Raw genomic sequence first — 11,651 nt, 5'->3', positions numbered from 1 at the left:
GGTACTTCAGGCCAGCTCTAACTTCCAAGGACGCAAGCACTTCCCTGGCCTTAATGGAACCATTTGCTCTTGAAAACATATCGCATTACTGACCTCCATCAGCTTTTCCTCACCCTGGCTCGATACTCCTTTTGCCTTTGGGGGAGCATCTACACCATGTCTACTTCCATCTCCTTTAAGATTAGAGTCCAGGATTTTACTGCAATGACTTATGGTTAACAGACCTGGCGGAGACCTGGGAAGTCACCTAATCTACCTTTAGGTCTGCATCCTGTATGCTGTCCTGCTAAGGAAGGACTCCAGCATCTCCCGTTTGTGAGGCTTCTGTACAGCATACCCACCTGATCTGTACCCAGGCACATCAGTGAGCTGGGAGACTGCTGCAGAGTTCCCTCTCTTCTCCGTCTCCTCCACCCCACGCAGGCTGGCTGTGCCACCCACCGCTCTCGGGAAGGCTCCCAGACCAGAGGAGTCCCGGGGAAGATGACCCCTCTGTTATGTGATGAGCATAATGGGAGTAGGGTTGAGTACAGCTCTGTGCTGGAGAGGCAGTAAATATCAACTGTTGCAATGGCTGCTATTTTATTAACACGTAAATTAAATTAGAAAGGCACACATTTCATATAATTGAAAATATGTTAATGCACAATGCACTCCGACAGCTCTTCTAGTCCTCGGCTCAATAAACTGTTGCTTTTCCTATACTGAAATGCCAATTCCTCTTAGAGCAATAATCTGCCAAAATTCTGATCACTGGTTAATCATTAAAATCCTGTTTTTCCCATTGTGAAGGGAGAAAAAAATACATGAGATTCTCAAGTATGGTAAGTGCTTTCCAATCCACGTGTTGTAATAATAATGTTTCCTTTTTTGTTTATGACAAAGGAAGGTGTTCTTAAAACACACTTGTGAATACAAAGGCACGTTTCAAGTTCGGGTCATGGTTCGACACACAGAGCAACAACCTCTGATGCTCCATCTGTGGCTTTCTTAGTCTACAAGAAAAAAACCAAACCCACCTAAACTAGGAATCATAACTGCAAACTAAACGAGGTGCACAAACAGCACAGGGAATTGGCCTATTGAGACAGTGGTATTCCTTGCGCTTGGATACACAAATTGTCATCACCTGCTTGCAAGAAATGACTCTGCCTTGTAGAGCTCTTCCCTGGGAACTGCCATTTCCAATTGCCTTCCAGCGCATGAGTGGTAAATCGCAGCAGCCATTTGCGTGTAAGTTGGGACAAGCAAAAGAATTAGCCAGGCTCCAGTACCACTCCTTACGGCCCAGTGAGCTCCCACTGAATCTCTTAATCCTTAATACGCATTTGGCCTTAATTGCTGATTTTATCGTAACCTAGTACTTATGCCATAATTGATGAGCATCGCTCGCAGCAGAGTTTTACAGCTCTTCAATACAGATGGAAAGTCTTGCTTCGGCGCTTGTGCAATTGGATCTTCTATCCACGGCGCATCGCACGGTGGTGCCTGGCACCATCTAGTGCTGAGACACCAGGCTGTGGCACCACGAACAAGCGCTGGCGACTAAGACGTCGTATCAGCTTTCTAAGATGTAACTGCTCCTTGTTAGACCAGCTCTCATCAGCTGGAGTGAAAAAAATAAATCTTTCTAAAACTTACAGTCCAACTGCCTTGGGTACCGCACAGAGCCCCTCTGAAAACAGGAGTTTGGGGAGGGGGCTAGACAAATTTCGGCTCCAGCTCGACAAGCAAGTGGTTTAGTCTGTAAAATGCAGAATATGCTCAACTCCTATAGATTTCCCAGCGACTTAGCAGCGCCCCTTATAGGACTGGTTCCAGAGGCAATAAAGAGAGATTTTGTTATGTGAACCTTTACATATTGTGGTAAAACTGTGGGGTTTTTTGATGTACAGAGCAGAAGATTCCCTGATGAAGCTGGGGATGCTTAAACGGCTTAAAAACTTGACCTCAAGCTATTATTAAATTTAGTACAGGCAACAACAAACATAAACCTGCCACCATCCCAACCACTTCATAACTCAATTATCTTACCAGCACTCATACTAATACTATCAAATTAATCTTTTTAAAAAGATGTTTCATGACAGTCTGTTTGAAACCAACACCCATTTATCAGAAAGTATCTCAATATAATACTATGTACCAGAGAGAAGGGTTTTTTTGGATTAAGACATGCTTATATAATGGAGAATTGTCTACTATCTTTTTGAACCTCATATGAAAGAGTTAAATTAAATCTACTGTAACTAGCGTAATTTTGCAGATGGAGTCTTTATTAGAAGGCAATTCCAGCAACCAGAGTTCAGAAAGGGCTTCCTTGTCATGGGGAAAGTAAAAACACAGAGTACCTGCCCGTGGAATATATAAATGTATACATTGTGACCATAATCATCTGGGGAAAGTGAGGTAATACATACCTTTTGATACATTCTCTTGAAACTTCAAGGGAATGGTCTGAAACTTGTATCATCCTGGACTCTCTCCAATTCCCACAAATAAATTCAGGAACAATTAGCAACACACGGATATACTTGTGTGCAACTTCCAGAACAATCAGATACACTCCTGGAGGCAATGGCTGTATTTGCATTGCCTAAAATTTTTTTATAAAAATGCTTACAATTTTTTTAAGATGCTCCACGAATTTTATTGGCTGTAGTAGGGCCTTTGATATCTGGCACAGCAATACCCCCTCAAGCTAGAGAAGTCTTTTCTTTGTCCCATGAAATCTCTTTTATATTTAGCAGAGTTAAATTTAAATTATTATTTTCCTTCTCTGCTTGTGTTCCTCAGCAACAAAACAAGAGAGTAATTGAATATGAATGTTTTGCGAAACCGCAACCACACTGTAAGACAAAAGGACCGCACCACCACTACGTTAAAATACTTGTCTTCACTCTTGCTGAGCCACAGCTGCTCCTTCGCAGTGCATGTAACCTCTTGCCTCTAGAAGCAGGGAATTCCCAGAAGCCTTCTGCACATACTCAGGGGCCACAGCTACACCCATCTCCAAGGTCATTTTCTTTTCTCCCCTGGGCTGTCTGCAGGGTTTACAACCAGCTCTCCCACTCCCGCACTGGGCGCCGAGTGGCACTCTCTTCTGAAAGCTTCCCAAGCACATGAGGGAACACTTAAAGTGCCGTTTTGAGGTGCAGCCTGTGATTTACCCCGTTAGGCACACCTGAAGCTCGCCCTTGGCGCCTGCTCCAGCGCGGCACTGCACTGCACCAGAGACTGCTTTCTGCAACAGCTGCTACACGGGCCTGGCTGCAGCTCTGCTCCTGTGAAGCTCACCCCTTCTCGGGGAAATCTGCAGCAGTGCTCTCCCCCTTCTGCAGCCACTCCCGCTCTAGGGGAAAAGGGGCATTTTTGACTCTCGGCACCTGCTCTGCATCTGCCCAGCTCAGTTTGCATCTCCCAAGAGTTCCTCTGGGAGGACTGAACAAAGCAGCCATCCTCTGCTGCCACAGTCAGTTTCTCTTTGAAGCTTGGGTATGAAGCCATTTCCAGCGCAACATTCACTCTTCATTTCCCACACAGACAGTTCCGGGGTATGATACTGCAAACAGGGAGTCTAAATCAAGGCTTTGCCTTTTCAATAATTATTCACTCCTATAGGAGTTCCTGCCAACATTGGTGGTTTTTATTCTTGCTACAAATGTCATTTGTTATTAAAGGAATTTCATGGGCCCCTCAGAGCTGCAGACACGGCTGTAACTGCTTCTATTAAAAAAGAAAACAAACTTACTTATGTGGAAATGCTATTTAGCGAAAACACCTTTTTTCAAAATGCCAAGCTCTGCACTGAATCTCCCCAGCTGCTTCTCACAAACAGATGTGCTTCCTGCTCCCAACCTGGACAGGAGCTTCAAGCCAAACACTATTCCCTGGATACAGGTGCACTCTTTCGACTGTTTTTTCTTCAGAAAGTGCTGCCATTTGGTGAGTCAATCCCAGAGGTTCCTTGGCTTGTTTTCATAATGCAACATGTTAAAAGAGATTAATCCTGATACCTCACTCCAAATTACTTATTCTCAGAAAGATTTCCAAATCTCAGATGTCCATAAATGAACTTAATACCATTTCAGCTATAAAAACAAATACTGATTCTATTGCGCCTTCTTTTCAAGTTGTTCCAAGTGCCATCTTTATCCTTAAGAGATAAAAGCAAACATTTTCCTTAGAAGTCAACATGCCTTAATTGTCTTCTGCAGCCAAAGTTACATTTTATTTCAGAGATGGGAAAGATGTAGCCAAGATGCTTATGAATCAAAATCAGAACCAAGAAAGCAGTTCTGTGCCTCCTGCTCCCCCTCTGCCAATATTCCTTACCTTCACTCAGGTATCACAATCCATTTAGTCTTTCTTCCCTCACCCTTCTGTTTTCTTTCCAACTTTCCCTCCCATTTCTTTTCCCTTTTTCCCTGCAAGTATTTGATTGGGTTTGAATAGATTTAATTCCTACTGCATGTTGCCTTCCATCCCTACAAAATGATACCTCGCTGAGTAAATCTACCCAAGGATGTGCTAAAAAGAGAAGCTTGAACTGATGGGCTGCCTGTCTGACTTCATACTTGGTAGTGCCCCTTTTTGTCGCTACTCCAAGGATAAAAGACGCTTTTGATGCATGATAGGAGTGTCTATACAGTCATTCAAATACAGCAAACTAACTAAAAATAAGGCAGAAAAAGCAACAGCACAGAATTTGACTAGCTAACATGCATTGCTTTCTTACAATGTACGCTTGTAATGCACACATACATGTGCAGGTAGATATGTGTGCATGGATGTGAAGATCTGAGCTTCTGTAGCTTTTTTCTCTTCTTTTTATGCACTCCCCAACAGTAACGGTCTGCTCCTCCACGCTCTCTCTGGAGCCATACAAGGGAAGTGGCACCTGAGCTTTCTGAAAGTGGCGGAAGAATGGGAGCCATTTCTGGTTTTGATAAGACAGACCATTTTACCCTTTAAAGACATTAAATGTCTTCCAAGACAGATGTCGTTACCAAACCTCAGGATATTGTTTAATCTGTCTTCTTGTTGTACTGAGTTTTGATAAAATCTCAAATGAGGAAAGAGTTGTCAGGAAAGCATACGATTGCTCTAATACAGCATCAGATGGTAAGGCGTACAAGCAAACTGATGTAAACAGAAGTTTGCCCATGACGTATCACCGCATGTCACCATTTCTTCACCTTTATGCTTTGTTGTTTTGCTTTGAGAGAAGGAAATGTCTTGCCTTTTTGCTGTGCACTGTGTAAGTGTACAGTGCTAAATACACTCATTTGATTATATATTCACAGTGTTGATTTTGAGATAGACTTCTGCTGAGCTTAATTAAAATACGTAGTATACCTGTGCTCCAACGTAACAAAGTTTTATGTGAAAAAAACCGTAAAAGTTACTGCTTTCAAACCTGAAGACAAACCAATCAGACAACGGTAATCAAAACTTCAGTAGCTGCTCAACCCAGAAATGGTAAACAACAGGTTTCAGAGAATCACATTTCTGTGATATACGTCTTTCTCAAGCTGACAGAAATCCAGCCTGTGACTGCATGGTAGGGCAACCCAACCCTAAAAAGATCTCAAAAGCACGCTCCAAAATGACTGCTTACAGGTACTCATAAAACATACTGAAATTGAAATTAACCATTTTTACTAACTACTATTCTTGCAAATGAGCAACCAGAACACTTACAGCTCTGAGATAAGTAAGTGGCAACCACTTTGCAAGACAACTGTATTTTGAGCATCCACTAGCTGAAACAATCATACTGGAAGAGAACCCAACACCACACCCCTCCCCTGCTAGAGTGCTATTTTGGTGTTAATAGCTTGCTACTTTAACTGTAGGCTTACAAATCCACATGGAAATGTTAGTAGGCTCTGCTGCTCACTTTGACAGTTGCCCAGCTTACCAACAGATGGAGTATGTTAATCAGTTTTTAAAGTATATGCTAAAAGTCTGGGCTAATTTAACTTCCGTATTCAGAATGTTTGCAAAAAATACAAACTTGTAATACATGCAAAAACCCCCTTCATTCTGCTGCAGTTGGAAGGAAACAGTATCTTAGAATATTTGATTATATACTTTTAAAATCACCAATTTTCTGTAATGCTGAATAGATTATTAAATCAGCATGTTCTCTTATGCAGTATTCACTATTCTGTATCTAATATATGTATAAAAATGTTAACTCGACAGTGGTATTTCCACTATTTAAAAAGAGGATAAAAGTCTGGAGTGAGTCAGAGCAACACCCCAGCCAAGAAACACAAAATGAAGTCCCAGAAGGCCATTCAGCCTAGGAATATTTTCTTAAGGCTCATCTTGTTAACAGAAGAATAATTCAAGCAAATGAATACAGCTCTAGATCTTTGTCCATGGCTGGACCTGATATACTGCAGTCAGAGCCGATGGAAAGAAATGTCGAACTCACCCAGGTGGCCCTGAGGGGCAGCTCTTTAGCACCCCCAGCATCCTCTGCCTCCTCCTGCTGCTCCACTTTCTGCAAAGCTCGTGTTGGCTGGTGGGTGGCTGGGTGATCATCTCTTCCCCAGGCTCAGAATCCCAAATCTCATTCTCTGATGTACTTCACTAAAATGACGTTCATCAAAATCCTTGTGATCTTCCTGGCCAAACCAGTTACCTGCATTCTCTAAATTGGCCTTAATTGCCCCACTCAGCCTCCCCCATGGCTCGGGAGCTCTGTTTAGGCCGTTTAAGACGAGACCTGGGTATCATCTGCTCTGTCTGTGCCACATGCATACCTCAGATCTGGCTCTGGCTCTAATTGTCACCTAACTGTCCAGAAACAGCAGTCTGGGTCTCCTTCCCACCTTGCCTGGCACTGCCAGAGGAACCTGTGGCTGCTCTGGCTCCGCTCAGGCACTGTGGGACTGCACCTCGCTGGCGAGGTTTGCTCTCCACTCAACCTCCCTCTTGCTGCTCCCTGACAACTTACTCCTCGATCACTGTCATTCTCGGATACAGGTTTTTTTGGATGCTGATAACTTACTGATATTTCTTTTCTCTCAGCACCTGTTTTCTTCTGCCTGAACTCAAATCTAAGCCTATCTTTCTGACAGTTCTTCCTGAATGTCCTTTGTCTTATAGAGTGCCTTTTCTCTTAGCTTGGAGTTAAATCATGCACAAATAATTCACAAATGTATCTAAGCTTATCTTTCATTTAGAAACTGACCAGATTCTGAAGGGATCAAAATACCTAACTAGAACAACAACTCAGACGTTTTTGTTGGTTTAACTGATAAAAATGTCATGGCAATAACAATGCTGAACACTAGTTCTAAAAATACCACATGTGGGGCTCTTAAAATTTCCAACTTCACAGCAGAAGAAAAAAAGGGAAATAAATAATCAGCAATCCCTTTGCAAAGTAAAACGTCTGAAAGAAAAAAGAAAATCAAATGTATATTACGCATTTCATCAGCAAAACCATCCTACTTAGAGAAACCAACCAAAGAGAACGTCTGTGACTTGCCTGTAAATGCTGTGGAAGAACACAACGCCTGAGCAGCTTTGGAGAAGCTCTCTGCACCAACGCAGGAGGCTGGGCCAGGCGACAGCCTGGGGAGCTTCAGGTACTTGTAAGTCAGCCTGCGTATACTTGAAAGTCAGTAAGCCTTTTAGGAACTTCACTGCCTACCTGCTCACCACGGTACGTGCCCTAGGTCCACACAAAGAACTGATGAAATGTGTTTTCCCCCTCGACCTGTTTAGTCTTAAAGCATCCAGAAGCATTTGATTTCTCAGTTACCCTTTTTACCACCTACGTGTTTTTTCCAGTGCACGACCGTTTTCTAACACAGTATGCTCTCAGGTGAGAGTGACTTCTACATCCAAAATATTTTTAAATGTTTTCTGCTCACCACAGTACTGATTAATAGACCAGGAGAGAGGATGCATTTTTCAGGTTATTAGTGTTCAGGCCTTGGTTATGAAATGCAGGGCATGCAAGAAGAATACCTTGTTCTAGGCAGTACCAGTACATAGATCAAAACAGCAGTTTCTTAGCTTACAAGGTTACTTTGAATGTTTTCTTCGTTTATAAGGGCTCACATGCTGCAGCTTATACTCCTCTGCAGTTACCACTCAGTTCTAACCATTCTTCCTTGGAAAATGTTAACACTTTCCAGAACAATTATAATTTCATATTATCAAATTTCTCCACATTTTTATGACATCCTAGTAATGCTAACAGAAAATTAATTCAATTAAATAAATTCATTTTTCTTCTCTGTGACTCACAAAAAAATCCATAAATACTGGCTGCATTACTTTTTCTTGATTATCTTAATGAATATGCTGTAAGAGTTTGCTACTTTATTACTATTCTTTTGTCAAATAACACTTGTATGTATTAATATTATCAGCAGCAGACAATTGGTCTACAGAAGCTCAGCAAATGGCAACCCTTGTCTGAAGAGAGACTCCAGGGTAAGTTCTGAATCTTAAGTGAACACATCTTCCCTCTGCACTCCCCCTCTCCCCACCAGACTTCACAGCCTGGCAAGGAAAAGCTGTTCCAAACTGGTACTTTTTGACTGCTGCAGCATTTATCAAGAGCCACTGCAGGAGCACTGGCAAAGACTGTGTTTCAGCACCTCGTTACACGATCTGCCAGTCATTGCCGGTGTTCTTTACGCTTCACTGTTTCTTCCAGACTCTACGCTCCCTAGAACACCTCATTTATCCCCAAGAGGACCATGTCCCAGGGGTGGTTTTGCATAGCTTTATGCTTCGGCTCTCAGTCCCCAGCAATACGTTCCTGTAGGGAAGGCCACACAATGTCACATGGAAGGTCCATCCATTCCCTGAGTAGCGAGGAGCAAACGCTTAGGAGCAGGAGTTCAGAGTGACCCTGCGCCTCATGTACCCTCCAAGTGGTTTAGGTTAGGAACACAGTTTGAATCCCAACCCTGCGTTTAGCAGTCTCCAGGAACTGCTCCTCTACCGATTTATGTAACAGCTTTTTAAATTCTTTTGTATGTTTCACCTCAACAACACAGCAGTGGTGATGCACAATTAAATTGTGCAGTGTGTGGAAAAAGTATGCCCTTCTCTTTAATCCTGCTGCCTAGTAATTTCACCCAGTGCCTGTTAGTTATATTGGCAAAAGAAACACTAAATAACCTTTCCTATTCATCTTCTCCATACCATTATCACAGTCCTTCTCCCTGTTCTCCTTTCCAAACTCCCTTGCTGCCTCCTCAAACAAAAGCCATCCGACACCTTTAGTCACCCCCACACCTTTGATCACCCCTCATTTCATAACCTTTTTATAACCTTGTGATCAGAACCACCGTGGTCATGACGCAGAAGAGCAGTGAAAATTCATACACTGACAGTACCTTACCTTTTATTCTTAATTTGTATCTTGCCAACTCCTAGCGTTTACTTCACTTTCCCTGCCCCCTTAACACCCATGAGGATAAAGGAGACATTACCAGAGAGCTAAGAGCCCGCTGTGTATGTGGCATTGCGATCGTTTTCGTTCTCCTGTACGCACTACTTGACATTTATCAAAATTGAATTCCTCTGCTGTTCTATTTACTCAGTTACCCAGTGTCATGAAATTCAGTAATCCGTTCTAGCCAGCTTCGCTTTTGATCATCATGAAAAATGACATACAACTCCCAGGAATTACATCACCTTGCTATTATTTGTTTTCCTCAGATCACTTATGAATATGTGGAGAAAGAGAGGTCACAGACTGTCACTAGTAAACAAGCTACTTACTCCATTCTTCCTAGCTTTAATCTAATTGCTAATCCATGAGCAAGCCTTTCCTCTTACTTCATAGCTTAATAGCTCAAGAACCTTTGGCAAAGGACTTCAAGAAAACTTTCTTAAAAATTCAAGTGCATTGTGATGACCAAATCAACCATAAGCACTTGCTTTTTGACTCCTTCAGAAATTTCTAGTAAGATCTGCAGAACTGACCTTCTTCCGAAAGAGCTGTGCTTACTCTCTCCACATATACCGTGTGCATCTGGCGATTGACTCTTTCTAGCACCCGTAGCTTGGACCAACCTGCCTGGTCAGGCTTCTCTTTTGCAGTTCGTCAGGTCACTCCTGGAGGTCAGTTAAACCAGTGTTCTGGCCACCTCACTGGAACCACTGCTAGTGGCTAAGTAATGTCACGTCCCAGTTCCTTTAAAATCTTCTGGTCTGGTCCTGAATGTCTCATCAATCACTTCAAAGCTTTAACTCCACTGGCATTTCCAGTTCCTCCGACATACACCCACCCCAAGAAAAGGCTCTGCTCTGAGGAGAAAGTTCTGCAGTGAATAGGAATGCAGCATCTTTTCCACTACAGCCTTATTTCTCCTGGATCACTCCTTTTTACACTTTTGCTGAAGCTGGTAAGATGGCAGGTGATCAGGTATTAATTCAAATGAATGTGAACTTCAGCAAGTTTCTCTTTGAGATCATTCCGGTTGCCACACAGTAATTCTACATTTAACTTGACAGATTGCCTTTTCTATTTTCTTTGTTCGGACAAAAGTTCTGTTTCCTAGGGAGATGGCTTTTAACGTTAAAGCACCTCTCCAGCTCTGTTCAAGTACACTGTTATTTCTGAGATCTTCCAGAGTGTTTTGAAAAGTGACCTGCCCCTAGGCTGAGTTTCTAATACTCTGTCTTGAAGCAATCTCCGCATTACAACCCCTTAAACGCTTTTCTTTTGACAAAACTCCTTGTTTTGCACAGCTCCCCTTTCTGAAGTTAAACATTACTATTGCATATTTTGACATTTTCATTCCTACAAGGATGCTAAATTTGAATACCTTATGGCTACTCTTACAGAGCAGCTCTTCAACAGAAAGATCTGGAAGCACGTAAGGTTTTGATACAATCCCGAACAAATTTTCTTCCTTGCGTCCTTCAGTTTCTCCAAGATAGGTATGTCATTTAAACCTTGGTTCCTATGCTTGCATTGTGTTTCACGATGACAGCTATGCAGCGTGCACCAGACAATGGCTCACAGCAATGACGTCAAGAGCCAAAGAAGCCGAGAGAAACCTCTCTGAAGGACTAGCCAAGATCCTGGTCAGAGGTTGAGCTGAAGTTGCCAAGAGATACATTATTCCAACACACAATTTCAGTTCACAGGCAGAAGCTCAGGAAGAGGGAGCAGGAATACAGCCTTTCCAACCAGGAAAAGAATAGACTAGGTCTGGATCACAGGGCCTAGAAGACGGCTGAAATTAAATGGCAAGTTAATCGGAAAAAGAAAACTGCCTGGTGTTGCCTCACCTCCCAGATATGCAAAGGCAACCACAAAAAACGTGCAGGGGCCAGTTCTTGCCCAGGCTGACACAGCTCCCTGTTGCGAGGGGGGTTGTTTGATGCCAGCTCTGGAGCTGGGAGCTCGCACAACATCTAACAGGAATGGCTTAAACAGGAGAAGGGAAAATATCACTGAGCACTACATGAAGAGAGATTTCTGATCAGACTTTTACAGGCTGGTAAGAGATCAACGTGAGCGAAATCCAGGTACAGCTCTGAGCTCAAATTTGTTATCTTTATATTGTATTTACATTATTTAGACAAACATTTCCTTTCTCACAGTGTTCAGGTTTGCACAGAACAATCGTATCCAGAAAGAACAAGCTTAACAGAGC

Source organism: Gavia stellata, chromosome 13, assembly GCF_030936135.1.
Source record: "Gavia stellata isolate bGavSte3 chromosome 13, bGavSte3.hap2, whole genome shotgun sequence".
Classification (NCBI taxonomy): domain Eukaryota; kingdom Metazoa; phylum Chordata; class Aves; order Gaviiformes; family Gaviidae; genus Gavia; species Gavia stellata.
Note: the sequence above shows the minus strand (reverse complement) of the source record.